Here is a 23,688-nt window from a genome sequence, read left to right as displayed (position 1 = left end):
ACGAGATCTCGCTAATTCACGTATGATCGCGCGATATATAGTTTCTATAAACAGAACGTTATGAGGAATGGCATATTATGACGTTTTCAAGGTGTAGTGTAGGGAAATATGATCCGCCATGATCACGGTGTATTTTATTTAGAAAATTAACCGGATCTTTTATTTTGTTTTGGTTTGTTCTGTTTTTTTGCTCGACTTCCTGTCCTGCGCATTCTGCCCTGTAGTGCTGCGTAGCTCTCCGGCATCCGGCAAAAATAGAAGCTCTGCGTATCTGCTCCGGAGGGCTGCGGATCGCCGGAGTCGGAACGCAGCTGTACCGCATTCAGTGGAAATACACTCATTGACTTTAATGGAAACCTATTGACTCCGCTGCCGTGCCGGAGCCGTAACGCAGCCGTAACGCAGCCGGTGGAAATTGGGGGTTAGGCAGGGCGCTGGAAGGGGCCAGCATCATGGCGTTTTATTAGGGATCCCAATTCCTTGGAAACTCCTCCGAGACGTAGGAGTTCCCAAACGAAAGGAAACGTCTCGGTTACGTATGGTAACCCTCGTTCCATGAGTAGGGAACGGAGACGTCTCGTCCCGTCGCTATGCTGCTGTACCTTCGCGGAGGACTGGACACCGTTCGGCTCCTCAGCAAAAAGCGTTTGTGTATGCGCTTGCTTTTATACCCGCTCTCGTAGGCGGGCTGCGGAATGCAAATGTTGCATGCCAATGTTCATTGGCTCGTTTTAATTCACTCGAAGGCAATTGGTCTCCCTAGCGTGATCCCAACGAATAATAACATGTAAACTAAAAGAATCAATAGAACTTCATCTATTTGTGTGTTTAGATTATACATATCTGTAAAGGCCAAATATATTTTTTCTCATGCTGAGCCAGAGGAACTCCACTTCAGTAAAGCACACACTTTACAGATTTATTACAGAGGGGTTTGTTCACATATGCCTGATTTTATGGGCTACATAATTTTATGCCTAAAAATATGGTGATTTTTTTTTCTTTTTTTTTCTGGCTGTTGATTGGATATTTTCAGATTTTTTAAATGATCAAAATAGATTTCCAAAATCCCCTCCATACAAACTCTTGACTCTAAAATGTCAACAAAATCTGACACACCAACTTTTGAAGCTGCTTTATCCAATGTTCAGATTTCTGTTCTGGAAATAAATGCAAATTAGTGCAATTAGAAAATCCCTTGTTTATTAAACATAAATATTCAGAAAACTAGTTTTTTTTTTTTTTTTTAATTCTTCATGTAATCAGTCAACTGGGGAAGTATGATGAAATCTATTAGTTCTTTATTAATTTATTACCCTATTCATCTCTCGTGCATTATTGCCTTACTATTTTCATTCACCCTGTTTAAATGCATAAATCTTGAGAGTCAGAATTCAGACCCTTTTTCCTACATTTCATGTAAAATTAGTATAAAAGATTTCTTAAATACCTTATTTTAGAGTTTTTGTTATATATAAATTTTTATAAATTAAATGTAGCTAAAATGTTTTATTTCATTAAATATATTATTAAGATGCAATGTTAACATACATATTTTATTTACTGTAATCAATATTAAAATATGATTTTAATATTCATGCTGTTCATCACAATAATCGCAATGGACACAAGTCCCCAAAAAATCCATAAAAAGTGGGATTTCATATTGTTGTTTTATAATACAGCAAGAAAGTCAACACCATATTTGAGTCAAAATGCTTTTATTTGGCAGCAATAAAACAAAAAAGCATTGCTGTTACAACAGCTAAGAATATTTGAACATTATACTAACAGAACAAAAGAGTAATTGTTGAGCATTGACTGATTTAGGACAGTCCTATGTAAGTTTGTGAGTGTGTGTATGTGTGTGAATGAATGATTATGCATGCTATCTACGTCTTCGTGTGATGTGTGTGTGTGTTTCACTGGTCATCATCACACTGCTGTGTGTTCAGGCTCTCGGTCACTGCTTTCTGGGATGTGTGTGTGGCGTCACAGCTGATGGTTGTTGCTCTGCTCCACTCACTCTCAGTGAGACTCAGGCTGCTGCTCCAGCTGTACAGTCCATCCTTCTGCAGAACACTGGGACTCAGATTCACAGCAGAGCTCCTGCTAATGCCATCCACCTCCCAGCTCAGCTTCCAGTCAGAGGGGAATCCCTTACTGCCCAAACACAGCACTGTAGCCTTACCCTGCTGCAGCTCGCCTCTGGAGGGGGGCAGGACCGTGAGAGTGGGACGAGTGGCAGCTAGAGAGAGAGAGAGAGAGAGAGAGAGAGAGAGAGAGAGAGAGAGAGAGAGAGAGAGAGAGAGAGAGAGAGAGAGAGAGAGAGAGAGAGAGAGAGAGAGAGAGAGACGGAGAGAGAGTTTCATTCTTCTTAAAAACAGCTCTATCAGTCTTTCACTTCCCTTTAAGAGATTCAGAGTTAATCAAGCAGATCTGAAGAGCAACAGCCTGCAAAAAGACATTTTACATGAATCATATTATTCTGATTTTCTAATCTAATCTGGAGAAATAACATTAATATATTCAGTACTTATAAATATTTAAAACAACAACATAACATATCAGACTAAAATGTATTACATTTGTATCTATTCTGATTTTAAAATATATTCAGAGTTTATTAAAAAAATGATTTTGTATTTTATGCAGCACGAAAATGAAGATGATTTACTTTGTTTTAACATCAAAACATATCAAGAGTAAAATAATACATTTGTGAAAAACACCAATAATGTATTTAAAATACATTTAATTCATATTAAGAATACTACAAATCTATTAACATATATACTGACATATTGCATGAGACTTATTGATATAAATACTATAATTAAACTTTATTTGGAGTACTTCTTTATTGCACAATGCACATTTCTTAATATTAAGCCTAAAATGTGTTTCACAATTATTAAGGATAGTATGATCTCTGTATGATTATTTAAATGCAATATATTTAAAGTATACCTAAAGTACATTTGCTCTAGTTCCACTTTAGCACAATCAATATAATATATGGATAAATAAAGTGCATTAAGTACAAAACTAGTTGTTCCGATTTAGCAGACTTTTCCAATTTAGTATAGTAGTGCAATTGCAGGATATTTATATTATAAATATAAATGTATTTGTAGTGTAATTATCATAAAATAAATGTATTTCAAATACAAATGTATTTTCAAATCAGAATTATAATCAAGTCTAAAATATAGAGTTATACAGTTATACAGCATATAATTACCGTACAGTAATAATTAACACCTGAAACAGAAGTTAAATATATTTCTGTATTATCTTAAACATAAATATAGTCAAGAATATTTATTAACAATTATAATTTATTTGTATAAATATATACATATTTCTTTTTTGAAACAGAAAGAGATTTACTTATTTCCAACTGAGAGTCGTGTTCCTCCACCGAACGTGTACCACAGTGATACAAACCCAATGAGCGGCTGTACAAAAACCTCCTGCACTAAAACTGACACTGACAGAGTTACACTAACATCAACACTAACACTGACACTGACACTAAAACTGTATCTTAGTTTAGTTTCGCTCAGTCAGCTGAAAAAAGAAATACATTTTTAATAAATAAAGTCTTGCAAAATGTATTTTGATTGTTTTTTGAGGTTTATTTCATGATGCATCTGAAAGTGTTTTGCATATTAACTGAACACTGCGCTTAAAACTCCACTGATGATTATTAGTGTGTGACACCGACACCGACACACACACCGACACATACAACAATGATTTCTCTTGTTCTAATGCTGGGGACACTCGGTCTGCTTGCTCAAGGTTCAAAAATATGTTTTCTACATTATAATGATACAATTTTTTCATTTTTTTTTTTTTTGTACTTTGTTTTATATTTTTATGCATTAATTTGAACTGTTGTATAGCAAATGCAAGCTTCATTTGATTTGTTTTTGATCTCTCTCTCAGTGTCTCATCAAGAGGTCCAGACTCCTGAGTCTCTGTGTGTTACAGCAGGAGATTCAGTCTCTATAAGCTGCACTGGGACCAGTGGAGTTGATGATGACATGAGCTGGTATCTGCTGAAATCTGGAGAAGCTCCTAAACTCCTGATCTATAAAGCAAGTGAACTTCAATCTGGAGTCCCAGATCGGTTCAGTGGAAGTCAAGCTGGACTTCATTTCACACTAAATCTACGTGGAGTTCAGCCTGAGGATGAAGGAGATTATTACTGTATGGGGGCTTACACTGACTGGTGCACACAGTGAAACAACATCGTACAAATCCCTCTCTCAGTCAGACGCTACAGAGAACATGAGAATCAGGCTAGTTGCCCTGTTAACAGTTAAAGCAGCAATGAAGATTTTATTTTCAGTTATTTCATCATTTGTTTAATTTTCACTTTAATTTTCATTATTGATTTCAGCAGAAATTAATACGTGAAATTTTGAGCTTAGCATCATTGTGGACAGAAGCTTCTATTTATCTTTAAAGACTGGAATTATAAGCTTTATTAAATGCAGAATACATCACATTCTGACATCACACTATACTGTATATGAACATGTGAACTCATGCCATCTTAACATACTGAAACTATTCTCTTTAAGAGATATTTTCAGTATTAAAATATATGATGTTAGTATCATGATACTCATATCTACAAGGTAGAGTATGCTTTGTTTAAAAATGTATACTATAAAAGTAATTATTAAACATAAAAATATATATATTTTACATGTATTTAAAAATGTATTTAAAGTTGCTGGTACATGACAATATGAGAATGTCTTTAAATGCAAAGACTTGTTCTTGTATCAGCTGGTCGAAAAAAATGAGTGTCAAAGAAATATCCTAATTTCCTCAATCCAACACTTACCACATAAAACAAATCGGAGGGACATTATATGTTGATAAAAATGTCAATAACCTAAATATAATACTTTTTCTATACTCCAAAGTCCAATTAACTGACAACAAGGACAAACAAGATGTTGATATAGGAAGAACTAAATGGCAAAATCATGTTTCCACAGTCCATCCTTCTTCTGCACATTACAATCCAGAATCACTTTTACAGTGTCTTCATGGGAAATAAAATAAACTGTACTGTAATGTTAACATTGTAAGTTACAAGTAGAAAAATGGCATGCCATTTAAAATTCTGCTTTCAAAAAAATATACAGTACAATACTTGCATAAATGTTATTAATTATTTTCATTCTTTTCACATTCTGCACTTCATTCCGCTTGGCTCTTTAATGATAAATAAGGGGCATAAAATGCTAAATGTGTCCAGCCTTCAATTGCATAATTGTAAAATAAGGAACAGATTTCAGGAAACTGCCAGTATGGTGGAAACTTCTGGTCATATTTGATGCTTTGCATAGACAGCGTCAGTGATCTGAGATGTTCATAAGTCTGTTTAACTCTTCATTGAGCTTCTCTTCATGATAACAGATCTAACAGCCAAAATGACTCTGATCTCCTTTATCATTTGGACACTCTACAGCATGCAAGGTACAGACAGTTACATGTGACTTTTTAAATATATTTCAGTATTAATATAAGATAATATATTATATAATAATCTGTGCTGTTATCTCTTGCTCTACACAGGTTGTTTAGGACAAATAGTTGTGACTCAGTCTGAGGTTAAATCAGTCCAGCGCGGTCAAACCGTCTCTATTGACTGTAAAGTTGATACTGTGGTTTACAAATATGAGCAAGGCCAGTACTCTAAAGGGCGTTATTATGTCTCTTGGTACAGCCAAAAAACTGAAGAGGCTCCAAAACTCTTGGTTTATTATACAAATGAAAAAAAGTCAGGAATTCCTTCAAGATTCAGTGGCAGTGACAAGGAAACGGTCTTGATTTCAGTCTGACCATCAGTGATGCCCAGCTTGAAGATGCTGGAGATTATTACTGTCTGAGTCAACATAAGATCAGTGATAGTTATGTGTTCACACAGTGAAAAGACCCCTTACAGAAACCCTGCCTTCTTCAGAATCAGATTACTAACATTATTAACATCTTCTGATGAAGCTGCAAGTGGAATAAATACACACATGCACTAATCTTATATATATAATTAATCATCCAAACCATGTCCATGTCCTTGTTGTCCTTGTTGTCAGTTAATTGGACTTTGGAGTATAGAAAAAAGTATTATATTTAGGTTATTGACATTTTATCAACATATAATGTCCCTCCGATTTGTTTTATGTGGTCAGTGTTGGATTGAGGAAATTAGGATATTTCTTTGACACTCATTTTGTATTTAAATTTCTATTCCATCCTCCTTCTCCTGTAACATATAGTCGGCTATTTCCATAATCTAGACAGATAATTTATTTTTTATTTTATTTTAAATATGTTATGCAAATATCTGTTTGCATGTTAATTGTGTTTTAAATTAAATGTGAAATGTATAGAAAGTAAAGGAAAATATTTGTCTTCAAAATGGAGCTGACACACCATCAGTTGACTCTTTGTCTGCTATCTAATAATTAACATTTATGTAAGATACAGCAGAAAAATTTCCCAAATGCCCATCCTACTAAAAATTACTTTTTCATTGTGTATAATCAGAATACTAAATATAAAATAAAAAAATACAAGCAATACAATATTACTAATGATATTGATAAATTCATGTACATCATTCAGTTCCTGTAGATTTATGTTTGAATGCATCTCCATCATTTAGTTTTCTTTAATGAAATATTAAGGTAATTTTATCATTTACAGTCTTTTACAGGACATAATGAAAAGATTACTTTCTAAAAATTATTCTTTTCAGGTTGACATTTATAATTTGATTAACTGAGTATTTATTCTATTTCTTATTTCATTCTGCACTTACTTCCAGCACTCAACAAAAACAAAAACCTCCAGAATATTTAAAGAGCAATAGAAGTCAGCAATATCCTGCAGAAATGCATGTTTGATTGTTTTATCACATTATGTAAATCCAGGAGGAAACTGAATGTGTGTTTGACAGGAGTCTGTTGAGTGGAGAGTGTTTTGCATGTTTACACTCACAAAACTCCTCATGATCAGTGTGTGTTCAGTCCCGCCAGAGTCACTCACACACCAAACAATAATGGCTCTTCTAATTCTGGCTACACTGACTCTGCTTGCTCACTGACACTGACGAAGGCAAAGAGCCGAAACTTATGTCAACTTTATCTCCTGTCTTTAATAAAAGATTTTTAGAGTGCAGACCTTTCTTGCATTTTTGATTTGATACATAGCTCAGCACCTACAATTTTTACATTATAAACAGTTTATTAATAATGTCATACCATAATACATTATGCTTTTTTATTACACTATGCTTTGTTATTACATTATGAGTTGCTACACGTCTTTTATTCAGAATAGACAGTCAGAGCCGGATTTACTTCAAATTGTGAATTTGTGACAGGCAAAATACATTTTTGACTACACTCTTCATCGTACCTCAAAAATACATAAAACATAAGCATTTATATAGTGTTTTTTAGCAAAGAAAACACTGCTGTACTTATTCAAAGAACCAGTTCTTTATTTACCCTTGAAAACAAGCAGAGACGGACCAAAATCATTGAGGTTTAGGCAAACTCATGGTCAATACTTTTAATTTGTTAAATATTTGCAAAGCACAGACAACCGTAAAGGGTGACAAATAATGATGTATGACAAAAATGACAAAATGACAAAATATGGAGCTTCTGCCAGAACAATATTATACATTTTATTATTTTAAGTGTTAATTAGCATTTGAGTGAAATAATAATGAAAAATCGAATTATTGCTCCTTATTGTAATTAAAACCATTTAACACTTGTATGGTGTTCGGGTCTGTAGGACCCGTTTTCATTTTTTATCAAAAGAAACCTGATACGATTCATTCTTTTTTCAAACTCAGACTCATTGGCCGTGGCTCATTTTCTGTGAAGAATATATATCAGAACACATTTTCAATGACCACACACTGTACACCCCCCTGTGTCCTCATAAACCAAACGGTTTAAAAAACATACTAAAAGGTGATTTTTGAAATTCAAAAAATGCCAAAAGTTTTCTTTGACTGGTAGGTTTATGGGTAGGGTTAGTGTAGGGGGATAGATTATACAGTTCGTACATTAGAAAAACCATTACGCCTATGGAGAGTCCCCGTAAACAAAGGTAAAAATATTAACCATATATGCTTTATATTTGTTTATATTGCTTGTAATTGTGATGAAGTAAACATCTGTTGAGTATTTTAACATAAAATTTTGATTGTGTTGAATTAAAAACCCCAAAATGCCCCAGACCCACGAACACTGGCTGAATAACAAAAATATGAACACAACACAAGGGTTAAAAGTTTAACTCAGCTGCACAATAACTCTACACTGCTTAAGCCCGCAGTGTAACAGCAGAACAAGAGTGAAATCAGTTAAATTGATTATTACTTTTATTTGTCAGCAACTGAGATCATTAGACTTTTTAAGATGTTCAAGAAAAAAGAAAAAGAAAAAAAGATCTGTCTCTGTTTACCTCCTGAAATATGTTTCTTGACAGTAAGAGCTTCTTGTTCTCAGAAAGGACATTTACATTGAAGACACTTTGCATATGAGCTGCACGCTTCAGTGCACTGGAGGTCTTTATAGATATGTGAGTTTATGGTTTTATGACTGACAGCTCTTCTTCATGATAACAGATCCAAAAGGAAACATGACTTTAATAGCCGTCATTATTTGGACACTCACAACCTGCATATGGAGTAAGTATGTAGAAATTAATATAATTAGATTCAGACCTAAAGCCAGAAATTAAGAAATCAACAAGTCCTCAGATCAAGATTTCATTTTATGCATTTTATTCTCTCTCTTCAGGTTCTGTGGGACAAACTCTGACTCAATCTGAAGCTCAAACAGTGGAGCCTGATCAGACTGTCTCTATTCTCTGTAATCATAAACCAGCAGTAAACCGGGTTAAAACAAACACCACCCTGTATTTGATGTCCTGGTATCATCAGATTCCTGGAGAAGTTCCTAAACTCCTGATCTCTTCCACATCAGAGAGAGCTTCAGGTGTTTCTTCTAGATTCAGCGGCAGTGAAAGTGGAAACCACATGGATTTTACTCTGACTATCAGTGGAGTCCAGCCTGAAGATTCAGGAGTTTATTACTGTCAGAGTGTATATGGTACCACAGACTTGGTGTTCACACAGTGTAAAAGCATCATACAAAAACCTCCTTGGCTGAGACTTCTGCAGATGTTGAAGTTGAAGATCATTATTCACCTCACTGACTTTACACACAAACACTCAAATACACAGACGGTTTATGAACTGTTGATGTTCATAGTCACACACTCATCAACATATTCTATTTTATATAAAAAAAAACATCAGAATGTCTCAAACATGACTTACACATGAATTACAAATTATAATAACAATAAAATACACCCACAATTAATATGAAAGAAAGCTCACCGTGATCAATGCTTATGTAATGAAAATGAAGATTTCACATCAGTCCCTCATGAAATACCATATATTTCACTATAATAACATTATTAGTGGATTGATTGGGAAATTGTTCATATATCATTAATGTATCTTATATATCCAAGCCTCTTAGTTAAAACTCATATTTTCATAATCATTTTATAGACCTGTTTAGAGGATCAGTGATCTTTTGCACCTAAATAAATAAATAAATAAATAAATAAATAAATAAATAAATAAATAAATAAATAAATAAATAAATAAATAAATAAATAAATAAATAAATAAATAAATAAATAAATAAATATCAAGCTGTCTACAGTTCAACTGAATCTCTATTTGCTTTGTTCCATAATAGAAAACCATGTATTCATCCAGACATGCTTTAACTAGCTCTAAGACGAGTCCACTTTAGTCTGAATTAGATCCTGAATCAATTTTTGTCCATTGCTTCCTCTGTTAACAACCACAGTGAGTTTTCCTGTATGATTATTAAGATCAAATATTGAAAAAGTTTATTTTCATGGCATTGAAGTTTAACATTAATACGAATAATAACATGTATTGTAAACTAAAAGAATCAATAGAACTTCATCTATTTGTGTGTTCAGATTATACATATCTGTAAAGGCCAAATATATTTTTTCTCATGCTGAGCCAGAGGAACTCCACTTCAGTAAAGCAGATTTATTCCCTATATTACAGAGGGGTTTGTTCACATATGCCTGATTATATGGACTACGTCATTTTATTCCTAAAAATATGGTGATTTTTTTTTTTTCTGGCTGTTGATGATATTTTCAGATTTTTGAAATGATAAAAATAGATTTCCAAAATCCCCTCCATACAAACTCTTGACTCTAATATGTCAACAAAATCTGACACACAAACTTTTGAAGCTGCTTTATCCAGTGTTCAGATTTCTGTTCTGGAAATAAATGCAAATTAGTGCAATTAGAAAATGCCTTGTTTGTATATTTAAACATAAAATTTCAGAAAACTAGTTAATTTTTTTTGTGTGATTCTTCATGTAATCAATCAACTGGGGAACTATGATGAAATCTATTAGTTCTTTATTTATTTTTTTACCCTATTCATCTTGTGCATTGCCTTCATTTTTTGATTCATCCTGTTTAAATGCATAAATCTTGAGAGTCAGAATTCAGACACTTTTTCCTACATTTCATGTAAGATTAGTATAAAAGATTTCTCAAATACCTTATTTTAGAGTTTTTTTTAACATATACATTTTTATAAATTAAATGTAGCTAAAAAAAAATGTCATTAAATATATTAGTAAGATGCCATGCTAACATACATATCTTTTTTACTGTAATCATTATTTTCAATATTAAAATATGATTTTAATATTCATGCTGTTCATCACAATAATCGCAATGGACACAAGTCCCAGAAAAATCTATAAAAAGTGGGATTTCATATTGTAGGTTGTTTCATAATACAGCAAGAAAGTCAACACCATATTTGAGTCAAAATGCTTTTATTTGGCAGCAATAAAACAACAAAGCATTGCTGTTACAACAGCTGAGAATATTTGAACATTATACTAACAGAACGAAAGATTAATTGTTGAGCATTGACTGATTTAGGACAGTCCTATAAGTTTGTGAGTGTGTATGTGTGTGTGTGTGTGTGTGAATGATTATGCATGCTATCTATGTCTTTGTGTGATGTGTGTGTGTTTCACTGGTCAGCATCACACTGCTGTGTGTTCAGGCTCTCGGTCACTGCTTTCTGGGATGTGTGTGTGGCGTCACAGCTGATGGTTGTTGCTCTGCTCCACTCACTCTCAGTGAGACTCAGGCTGCTGCTCCAGCTGTACAGTCCATCCTTCTGCAGAACACTGGGACTCAGATTCACAGCAGAGCTCCTGCTAATGCCATCCACCTCCCAGCTCAGCTTCCAGTCAGAGGGGAATCCCTTACTGCCCAAACACAGCACTGTAGCCTTACCCTGCTGCAGCTCGCCTCTGGAGGGGGGCAGGACCGTGAGGGTGGGACGAGTGGCAGCTAGAGAGAGAGAGAGAGAGAGAGGGAGAGAGAGAGAGAGAGAGAGAGAGAGAGAGAGAGATTTTTGATTTTTACAATCAATTTATTAAAATATGTTAACATTTATACAAATTTACACACAAAAAATAAATAAATAAAAAAATAATAATAAAAAAAAAAAAAAAAAAAAAAAAAAAAAAAATAATAATAATAATAATAATAATAATAATAATAAAAAAATAATAATAATTACTTTAAACCTCTTACAAAAACAATTTCTTCATCATCAACTGAACACAGAGCATTATTGCAACACCACTGCATTTCAAAAGCTTTTTCCGTGTTCATCAATTTATGAAAATTAAAATCAATAAGAATTCTTGATTTTACCATATTACGAAAAACTAATACAACATCTTGTCCTGGCTTATCCTCTATCTTATTTCTCCTAGTGATATAAACAGCATATTTTGCTTGTCCAACAATAAAATTAATGACATGACATTTGTACTTTTGTTTTGAACTGTAAAAGAAACCCAAAATATAGTTTTGCTTTGAAAAACAAATATTAAAAGAATCCAAAAAAACACTTAATAAATCAAAAAGTGGGTTAAGTCGATTACATTCCATAAAACAATGAAAAATGGTTTCTCGTTCTAGACAAAAAGGACATTTATCACTTACAGTGGGGTTTAAAATAGACACAAAGGCATTTACAGCAATAGCTCCATGTAAAATCCTCCATTGCAAATCACCAAGTTTTTTTTTTAATGGTGGTTTGTAAAGTGCTCGCCAAACAGGTTTAGTTTCAGAGTTGATTCCTAATTTCTCTCTCCATACTGTATCTGTTTTAATACTTAAATTATGCTGATTAATAGCTTTCACAATCCATTTATATAACACTTTCCCTTCAACTGTACAAAAATCAATATACTCATTAATTCCACTTTTTAACAAGGGGCTATTAAGACAAGACTCCTCCATTACAGGGCAAATTTCAAGATCTGGAAAAAGATCGTTACTATCAGGGATTAAAGTCCCTGCACCAAACTCTTCTAAAAGCAACTTCTCTTCAACAGTTAAAATTTTAGTTAGTTTGTCAAGAAACTTCTTTGCATAACGTATTGATCTGACTCCTAGAAGGATAGCAACTTTTTCAGCTCTCAATAAATTATATCCTGATTCATTAATAATGTTTTTTAACTTAAAAAGCTTTTTATTACATAGTATATCAGTTAGACCAGGAACATCTTCTCCTGAAGCATCAAATCTAGCTCCAAATACAACTGGTTCTTCCAGCAACCAATAAAGAGAAGTTGCTGGTTCCATCCACCGCTGCTTAAAGAGACCCCACACTTTAAACAAGTTTTGATAAAAAAGGGGGATTCCAGTAAAATTCAGTCTTTTATGATCCATTAAACATAAAGTTAAATCCACTTCCATATTGTCCACTCTTCTCAAGATGCTTAAAGCCAATGGTCTCCACACAAGAGAATAAGGTCCCATTAAAAGTTTCTGTACATATTGGAGACGGAAGGTGGCTCTTCTGCTTGCGAGATTAACCAGACCTTGACCTCCTTCCTCTTTGGGCAAAAACAGAATGCTTTGAGGAGTCCAATGATACTTGTCCCAGAAAAAGTTCACCAGTTCTCTTTGAATATTTACAAGAAGTCCATTTGGAGGGTCCACACAAGCAAGTTTATGCCATAATGAAGATGCCACAAGATTATTAATTATAAGAATACGTCCTCTATAAGATATCTGAGGGAGCAACCATTTCCATTTTTTCAGTCGACCTTTTATTTTCTCAAATAGACCTTCCCAATTTTTCCTAATGAAATTTTCATTCCCTAGATAGACACCAAGGTATTTTAAACCTCCTCTTTTCCAAATCAATCCTCCAGGTAAATCAGGAAGATCTCCACTCCAATTTCCCACTAGTAGAGCTTCACTTTTTCTCCAATTGACTTTGGCAGAGGAAGCACATTTAAAATCATTAACTATTTTTTCTAACTTAATAATATCCTCTTTTCCATTTACAAAAACAATAACATCATCAGCATAGGCGGAAAGATGTAAAGAATTATTACAACCAGGGAAATTCAGACCTGTTAAATGATCTCGTAACTTTCGAAGTAAAGGTTCGATGGCAAGGGAATACAACATACCAGACATAGCACATCCCTGCCTAACTCCCCTCTCAACTTTAAATGGAGCACACAAACCACCATTAATCTTAAGGACACTCTCAATGTTAGAGTACACAGCCTTAATCATAGATATAAAAGAATGGCTAAAACCAAAAGCCTCCAAAGTGTTCCATAAAAACAAATGTTCAACTCTGTCAAAGGCTTTCTCCTGATCAAGAGAAATTAGACCAGAGTTAATTCCCAGGAGTTTAGAAGCATCCAAAACATCTCTAATTAAAGCAACATTATCAAAAATAGACCTGTTGGGAATACAATAAGACTGGTCTAAATGTATCAATTTACTTAGAACTTTACTAAGTCTTGTAGCCAAACTTTTAGATAAAATTTTGTATTCTGAACATAAGAGCGAAACAGGGCGCCAGTTTCCGATACACTGAAGATCACCTTTTTTAGGTAACAGTGTGATGACTGCTCTTCTGCAGCTTAGAGGCAATAGCCCTCTTTCCAGACTGTCATTAAGAACTGTCAGCAGATCTTCTCCTATGACGGGCCATAGAGCCTTGTAAAACTCAACAGGTAACCCGTCAATCCCTGGAGATTTACCATTTTCCATGCTCATCATGGCAGCATAAAGCTCTTGTACTGACAAAGTCTGTCGTAGTTCATTGTTGGACTCTTCGTCCACCTTTGGCAGTCCTTCAAGGAAACTCTCAGCATCTGCACCCCATTCCCTCAGTTCAGATTTATAAAGGTCTGAGAAAAACTCTACAGCACAGCTACGTATGTCAGCAGGCTCCGTTAGCTCTTGTCCTGTAGCTGAGCGTAAAGTATGCATCATTTTACTTTGACCTTTTTTCATTTCCAAATTAAAAAAGAATTTTGAGGGAATGTCCATTTGTGTCACAGTTTGAAACCGTGAACGGACTAAAGCTCCCTGTGCCTTAACTCCCAACAGGTCTACCAGAATTGCTTTTTTTTCCTTTAAATTATCAATATGTTTTTTATTTTTCTTAGATGCTAATAAATCCTGCAAAACAATAATTTCTGTTTCCAAAGTCTTCATTGATTGGGCTATGTCTCGAGTAACATTCACAGTGTACTTTTGACAAAAATCCTTAATAAGAACTTTTCCGCAGTCCCACCATTGCAGTAAAGAAGCATACAAATGTTTTTGCTGCATGAAAGTTTCCCAAAAAAAATTAAAACTGTCCATAAAATTTTTATCATTTAACAATGAAGTATTAAATACCCAGTATGCACTCTTATACTTCACACACTTCATTGAAACACAGCACAGAACTAAACTGTGATCAGAAAACCCCACTGGAATAATTTTACAAAATTTAAAAAGATTACTTTGATGCTGAACACTATAAATTCTATCAAGTCGTGCCAAGGAGATAGTATGTTCAGTACTATGAGCCCAAGTGTACTGTCTAACATCTTGATTCATGTTTCTCCATATGTCACATAAATCATGAGTTTCAATTAATTGTATAAGTGTTTTCTGAGAAGCAGCATGTGGCTCTATATGATTCCTATCTAGCTTATCATTAGCAGTACAATTAAAATCTCCACCTAAAAATAACATATCTTCTGGATTTAAATCTTTCAAGACAGCATCCACCTTATCAAAGAAAATAACTCTTTCTAATCCCTTTGTAGGAGCATATAAATTCAAAAGCACCATAGTGACTTTCTCAAATTTCACTTTAACCTTTAAAAAACGACCACTTATTACTTCCTCAACTTCACAAGACAGAGGTAAAAAATGTTTTGAAAACAAAACAGCAACACCTCCACTAATAGAGGATTTATGACTCAGGACAATCTGTCCGTCCCATTCTCTTCTCCAATCGGTCTCATTTGTAAAATCACTGTGTGTCTCTTGTAAAAACAGAATATCTGTTTGTTTTTGCCTAACAAACTCAAATAACATCATTCTTTTAAGACCATCTCTGGCACCATTTAAGTTTAAAGATCCGATTTTAAAATTTGTCATTTTTGTTTTAGAGACCAGAACAAAAAAAATGAGAAGAGCAGCCAAAAAAACAATTTTTGGCAGACTTTTAGAAGTTGACAGCCTCATCATCTTTAGAATTTTTTTTTTTTTTAAGTTTGTTCACAAGTTTCCTGAGACGGTAAATCTCCACATCCTGAAATGCTCCCTCCTTCATTAAATACCTTACATCATTGATGAATTGTTTACAATCAGGGAAAAAGTTTTCAACTTGCACTCCTTTCAATCCCTTTGTTTCTTGCAGAAATTTACTAATGTCATCAGCTTTATACAAACAAACCAAGTTTTCACTTTGAGACAGATTTGAACCCTGAGACACATTTGAATCAGAGGAATCCCTATCACTGTCTGACCCCACATTCTCATTACCAACCTCATCTTTCTTTACTTGTTTAAAAGCTTTTCCACAGCTTTTTTTCTTTCTTTTAACTGGGATCTTAAAAACAGAAACAGAAGCTTCCTTTTCAAAATCAACATCGTCTTCCACATCAATTTCGTCAACCTCTGTTACACAACTGTTTTCAAAATGTTCAGCCTGCTCATCGGACATCGAGGGAACATCACTTTTACTAGGCTCGTTAACAGTCACAAGTGTATCAGGGTTATTCTCGACAGCCACAACTGTGATCGGCTCGGGCTCAATCTCACCGGCTTCGACTACAACCATACCAGCAGTGTCGGTGTCACTCGCGATCTCAACCGGAGGAGCAACAGAAAGCCCCAATCCCGTGCTTGTGCTCGCACCTGCACTGTCCTTTTTGTTAGGACAATCACGAACTAGATGTCCGATCCTACCACAACTAAAACATTTGATTGTAGTGTCAGATGTTGCAAACACTGTGTAATCGAACCCATCAATTTTGAACTTATAAACCAGATCGATCTCATCAACTCCATTTTTCAGAACCATGAAAACTTGTCTTCTGAATGAGACTAGATGCTTCACTAAAGGTGACTTGCAACCAAGAGGAATTTTCTTTATAGGGGAAACCAGTTTTCCATATCGAGATAACTCTTGCGCCAGTATTTCATCTTTAATAAACGGAGGTACGTTGGACAATATGATCTTTTTTGACGGGGTACTCAAAGGTAAAACAGTCACGAGTGCACCATTCAACACAACGCCACTTTGAACAACGTCATTTGCCTTTTCAACTGTCTTAAAAAAAATAACAATTGCACTGTTCATTCGCGATGCCGAGACAATTTGATCATGTCCCACAAGCTCTCCCACCGCTAAACAACACTGCTCCACATTAATTCTAGACTCAACCTTCACTCCATGGCGGCGGGTTAAGTCTTTAAAACTCATTGTGTTTTGACTCGTCATGCCTCCCAGCACAACGCTGGTTGCAGACGTAAACACCTTCAAATTTTAATTTGCACGAACAAGTTCAACACATAAAAACAAACATACAAAAAAAAAAGATAGAAGATAGAAAAGTTTTTAGCACACGGCCACAACACGCACTCACCCTCACCACGCTCCGTTCACTCCCAGCATGCACTCCGAGAGAGAGAGAGAGAGAGAGAGAGAGAGAGAGAGAGAGAGAGAGAGAGAGAGAGAGAGAGAGAGAGAGAGAGTTTCATTCTTCTTAAAAACAGCTCTATCAGTCTTTCACTTCTCTTTAAGAGATTCAGAGTTAATCAAGCAGATCTGAAGAGCAACAGCCCATAAAAAAAACACATTTTACTGAATCATATTATTCTGATTTTAGTCTAAACTGGAGTAAAAACAAGTTTCTTAGTAAAAACAATATTCTAAATAAATACTAAGAATACTACAAATCTATTAACATATATACTGACAAATTGCATGAGACTTATTATGCAGAACTATTATAATTAAACTTTATTTGGAGCACTTCTTTATTGCACAATGCACATTTCTTAATATTAAGCCTAAAATGTGTTTCACTAGTATTAAGGATAGTGATCTCTGTATAATATGATTATTTAAATGCAAGATATTTAAAGTGTACATAAAGTATACTTGCAATAGTTCCACTTTAGCACAATCAAATATACTTAAGTAGCTTTAGCTGGAACTCAGCACTGGATAACTAAAGTGCAAAATTACTTTTTCTAATTTAGTACTAAAAGTACAATTGCAGGATATTTATATTAAATACATAAATATAAATGTATTTGTAGCAGGCCCTATACTTAGCATAAAATAAATGTATTTCAAATACATTTTAGTATATTTATTTTTCACTAGGGAATACACATTCAGAAGTATAATCAAGTTTAATATATAACTATATATATATTTTTTTTTTTTTTTTTAAGTGCCCAGTTATACAGCATATAATAACAGTGCAGTAATAATTAACAGCTGAAACAGAAGTTAGATATATTTCTGTATTATCTTAAACTGAAATATAGTCACAAATATTTATTAACAACTATAATTTATATATATGTATATAGAAAGAGATTTACTTACTTCCAACTGAGAGTCGTGTTCCTCCACCGAACGTCCACCACAGTGATACAAACCCAATGAGCGGCTGTACAAAAACCTCCTGCACTAAAACTGACACTGACAATAACCAGTTTGCTCTTTTATAAAATAGCTAAATAAATAAAAATTAAATAAAACAAACAGATAAAGCTGCTAAATTAATTTGGATAATTTTCCAAAGTTACTAAGAAAAATAATCATTATTAATACTAATACAAACTGTATCTCTTAAGCATTTAGTTCACTTAAAAAAATATATATTTCAAATTTGTATACAGATTTTTATTTTAAATGGCTTTCATTCTAATTTACAATCCAAAGCAGTATCAATGCAGTATGTAATAAAACAACAATAGTAATATCTAAATATGCTACCTCTTCAGATCTACATTTCATTGTATACATCTTTTTATTTTATTCTGCACTTACTTTCAACATTCAGTTTGTTTCCTCCACCAAAAATCCTCTACAATAGTTTATTCTCATTCACTGGAAAACACTCCATAATATTGAGTTTTAATTTAACCATGATGTTAAACTCCATAATTAAATATATTACAATGCCTATAGTCATATGAGAGAGAAGATGTTTCAGTTCAGAAAAGGGTTTTTCCACTGTAATGTAATTTTGCATTGGCAGCTCATGCTTCAGTGCTCTGAAGGGTTTACAGTCCTGTGAACGATTTTAACATACAAGATTCTCTTCATCTGGGCATTTTACTTCACACACACATATACATATACATATACATATATATTATTATTTATTTATTTTTCTCATGCATTATGTGATTTGAATTTGAGTTTTCTTTATCTCACAGGCTCTTCGGGACAGGTCGTTGTGACTCAACCTGAGTTTAACTCAAACAGTCTCTATTGATTGTAAGGTCAACACTGTAGTTTAAAGGCATCCAACTGGATCAATATCCAAAGATTACAACATCTTGTATACATTCAGAAGCCAGAGGAACCCCCTAAACTCATTACACAACAATGAAACCCTCAAGTGCTCCATCTAGACGAGTGGTGGAGGCAGTTTTCACTCTGGAGGAAACGGTCTTGATTTCACTCTGACCATCAGTGATGCCCAGCTTGAAGATGCTGGTAAGTATCCGTAAGATAAGTGACGAATGGGTGTTCATGCTCATGTGTAATATACACGCCTGTATTCACCTGAAGTGACTCTGATTAACTCCAAATAAATCTCAGCTGTTCTTGTAAGATTTTTCTGACATCATCTTAGTTTCACACTACTATAAGAGCCATGGGCCACAAAGAGCTCATGAAGCATCAACAGGAGCTTATTTTTGAAAGGTATCACTATAAGGTGAGGGGCTTCAAAAACATCCCAAGGCATTCAATATACCACAGAAGACAGTGACACAGTCATCAACAAGTCGAAAAAGCATGACACAACAATGACAATGTCAAGAAAAAAAAAGAGAAGAGACTGTCAAGAGGCCTACAGCAACATTAAAAGAGTTGCAGCACTTTCAACTATCTATAAACTATCTGTCTGGGCTTTGAGACACACATCTTTTCTGACTAAAAAATATCCAAGTTCGACTAAACTTTGCAAAAACATATAAAGCATGCTCCCAAAAGCATGTGGAAATATGTGTCTAACAAGTCCAAGATTGAACTGACGTCAACAAAAAAACACTATTCCTATGGTAAAACATGGTGCAGCCTCACGCTCTGGGATGCTTTCTTCAGCTGGGACTGGGGCTTTACTGAAGGTGGAAGGAAGCATGAATAGCTCCAACTACAGTTCCAGTTGATATTGGCACCGATTTTTAATTATGACATTTTTAAGGTTCCTAATATTCTTTTAGAATAAAAGTCAGTGGGGTCCAAAGCAACATGTTTGACACTACTGACTTCCATTTTATTGAGAGAGGAAAAAAAAAAAGACATTTTTAAAAATAAATTAATAACTTATAATAATATATTCATTTATACATTAAAAATGTATTATATTAATATTTTAATATTCTAATATTTTCTTTTGTGTTTCACTGAAAAGTCTTTAGAACTGCTTGAAGGTGAGAGAATTATAGATTTTTTTTGAGTAAAGAATTTTTTTTGAGGGTAACTCAAAACGTAGTTGTATTTAGGGTGCAAGGGTTAACGATCAGTAACCACGATGTGTTCATTAAAATATTTTGAGAATAATCCATATCATGTTAGCTAATCTGTTTAGGAAGATACATGGCCTGTTTGATTATATGGAATTTGCTTTTTTTCTGTCAGATTTCACTCCTGGCAATGAAAATTGTTTGTAAATTATATTTGGAGCCATCAAAAACTTGACTCGGGCCTAGAGTGCCACTGAAACTTGACCCAGGCCTCGCATCCCACCCTGAGCACAATTCAAGAGGGTAATTAGTTCCCGACACTGACTCCAGGTCGTCTTACTTCGTGAACATACCTGTTAGTATAGCCTGAAGCTTAACAACTGCCTTTTCAAATCACTGTGCTGTTCTTGAGCCAATGTTAAACCCCTAAAAGTGACAGGCCAGGCCCGGACTGAGCGCCTGCAGGGATCGGACTTTGCGATCACGTCTCACAGGCATGTCTGTAATCCTCCGGGGCTGTCACACTCTTTTAAGTATGTGAAGCCTATGGAGAGGTAGTAGATCTAACACTGTATTAAAACACCATCTATTACTATATAAATGTGGTGCGCTCCAAAACAGAATGAAGATGTTGTGCATAAAGTGCAAATTATGCATATTCCCTCTCGACATGTACCAGTGTGAAATATTTGTAGCTTGTATCGTGTTTTCATTTTTGTCACAAATGTCTTTTTATAAAGAGTATGTATTACAGTATTAAATTAAGATTGTCTTCTGTTGTCATTTTCCACTACTGAGAATGTCCAGAATTTTCCAGACTGCACAAATAGCTCTAGATTACATTCAATGATTCACATATGCAGCAATTCAAGTAGGCTATAGCTACATCATTTGATAGATATGTATGATAGAAACATAACAGTTTTAAAAGTTTGAACACACATAAAAGTATATTATTGTTTTTTTTATTTATAACAGTAGGCTAAGTTCAAGAGAAACCTATATTTTAGGCCTATATGCCTACTTTGACACTATAGCCTATACACTCCAATACTGATTATGAATAATTGGAGTATTTCTCTGTAGGCTATGTGGTTAATAGAAGGGCAGATCCCAAAAAAATCTATATATCAAAAAAAAAAAAAAAAATCTATGCAAAAATGGGCTCGTCCGGGATTTGAACCCGGGACCTCTCGCACCCAAAGCGAGAATCATACCCCTAGACCAACGAGCCATTCAAATTTTGGGGTATATGGTGTGCCACGTTGCATAGGGAGAAGCTCCAGGACCATGGGACATTCGATGGAGTGAGTTTAGGATGTTTATTTTGGTTTTGACGAATGGCGCCATCTGGTGGCATCAACATGCAGTTACAGAGGTCGTTCAGTGGCCAGTTACATGCGACACCGAGGCTGGATTAATTTAGCACTGCTTGAAAGCCTTCAGATAATTGAAAAGGTTAATGTCCATGTGTTCTGAAAACAGAATGATCTTAAATAACCCTTAAGACTTATCATTTACAAAGGAATTAAGACATTAAACTAAACAATGTTCGTTTGGCTAGGTGTGATTTGAAAATCCCTCAATAAAACTTCTCAGCGGAAATCAGCTGTATAGAACACCGACTACCTTAAAAAGTGAGGACATTATTAGGACTTTATCCTGACTTTATTTGCTTTCTCCTTTTTTTTTTTTTTTTTTTTTTTTTTTGCTACTGGCTCATTGGTCTAGGCCGGGGTATGATTTTCGCTTTAGGAGAAAACAGTCAGAATAAAGATTGGCCTTAAAACATCGAAGATTCGAGCATTCGACTTACTGTCTCCGTTGCAGTAACTTAAAGCCACATCTAATCTGAATAGTATCTAAAATTACATTCTCATGTGAGTGAGCTGTCCCGCCCTCGCGCCAGTAAACACGTCATCAGAGAAGAGAGGAGATGTCACTGCAAGAGGGAGGGAAGTTATTTTGATTAAACATGATTTTTTTTTTTTTTTTTATAATGATGTTAATTACCGCAATAGTCCATACATTTTTATTTCATGTTGACTTTAAGAGAGGTTCATGTCCTCAGAAAAAAAAAAATATATATATATATATATATATATATATATATATATATATATATATATATATATTATCATTATTGTAAGATAATTGTGAGATAATTAATTCGCTGTTGGAAAACACTGGACCTATTGTACACCATGTAGAACTCAGTAGACAACCTTTGCATATAAATAGTTAATGTAAAGTTTTGTCAGTTCCAAGATTCTAAAGCCTTTAAAAAGATTGGGCTCGTCCGGGATTTGAACCCGGGACCTCTCGCACCCTAAGCGAGAATCATACCCCTAGACCAACGAGCCTTGAAGAGGTGGAAGTATGACACGTTTCATACAGGAGATCCAGGCCCATTTTTGCCAACGTGGATGTGGGATGCTTGTTCTGTTGGATTTCTGGTGACATCAAGTGTCTAATGGCGACATCTAGTGGTGGAAGAGCGTGGACGCGTCTTTTATTTAAAATAGATGCTGTAGTCATATTACATTTTTTCATTTTGATTCGTTTTTAAAAGAGGCTGTTCGGTATAGAAGTAAAAAGTACCTTTCGTGCCTACAACACAACTGAAAACAATTAATTGTACTTCATTTTAATTGAGTGTTTGATAGATAAATATAGGCCAATAGGCAGTTGCCAAGTGTGAATTTGAAATGTTTTCTTGTAAGATGTGTTTCAATTTTTTTTACAATTCACCCCACAGTCCGGGTCAGTTGTAACATACCCTGGGGTGAGATAAAAATTATGATATCCACCGGGGTGTAATGTAACTTTATGAAATCAGGTGTCAAACCTATGGAAGATGTAACTTTATGAACCCGAAGCCCTAAAATTATACCAGACATGTGTGTTGAGGCAAGTTAGAGCTATAACTCAGGACAGTGGCCTTCCAGGATCGAGTTTGGACAGCCCTGACCTAAACATACTGACATTTTAAAACAACAACAACAACAACATATAAATTCAATTAAAATTGTACTTAATTAATGAGAAACATGCTTCATTAATCTTACAACTAACCCAGAGTCTTGCTGTTACAACTAACCCAGAGTTATTCTTTTATGTTTTTTCTTTTCTTTTCTTTTTTTTTTTGGTATTTAATTTTGATTATACGAATGCAATTCTTTTATTTTTTTATTTTTTTATTTACCTTTAAATTACTAGATTTGATCAATAAATAATAAATGAATAGTAATTCAAGCACATTCCTCACATTCTTTCAAGTTAAATTCAAAATAACTCACAATTTCACACATAACCCTTTGAATTCAGTTCAAAATATCTTTGCCGACCTTTTGAATTATATAACATGATATTTCATAACTCTTGCCACTAGATGGTCTTATAGCTCTATATATGAACAGCAAATGAGCTGTTTCGCTGGATCCTAAAGTCAGTTTCTCTTCAGAGTGTATTATACACATGTAGACATTATAA

General features: G+C 34.3%; 1 gene segment (V, D, J or C); it reads right to left on the bottom strand.

Annotated features, from left to right (window-relative positions):
- Nucleotides 1-10,956: 10,956 nt before the first annotated feature.
- Nucleotides 10,957-18,688, bottom strand: LOC311299409 (Ig kappa-b4 chain C region-like). The segment is given in 3 exons: nucleotides 18,548-18,688; nucleotides 18,101-18,196; nucleotides 10,957-11,502 (listed from the first exon to the last, which is right to left on the bottom strand).
- Between the last annotated feature and the right edge of the window lie 5,000 nt (nucleotides 18,689-23,688).

This window comes from Rutilus rutilus (genome assembly GCF_951802725.1).
Source record: "Rutilus rutilus genome assembly, chromosome: 11".
Lineage (NCBI taxonomy): Eukaryota > Metazoa > Chordata > Actinopteri > Cypriniformes > Leuciscidae > Rutilus > Rutilus rutilus.
This window is presented reverse-complemented; position numbering and strand designations above follow the sequence as displayed.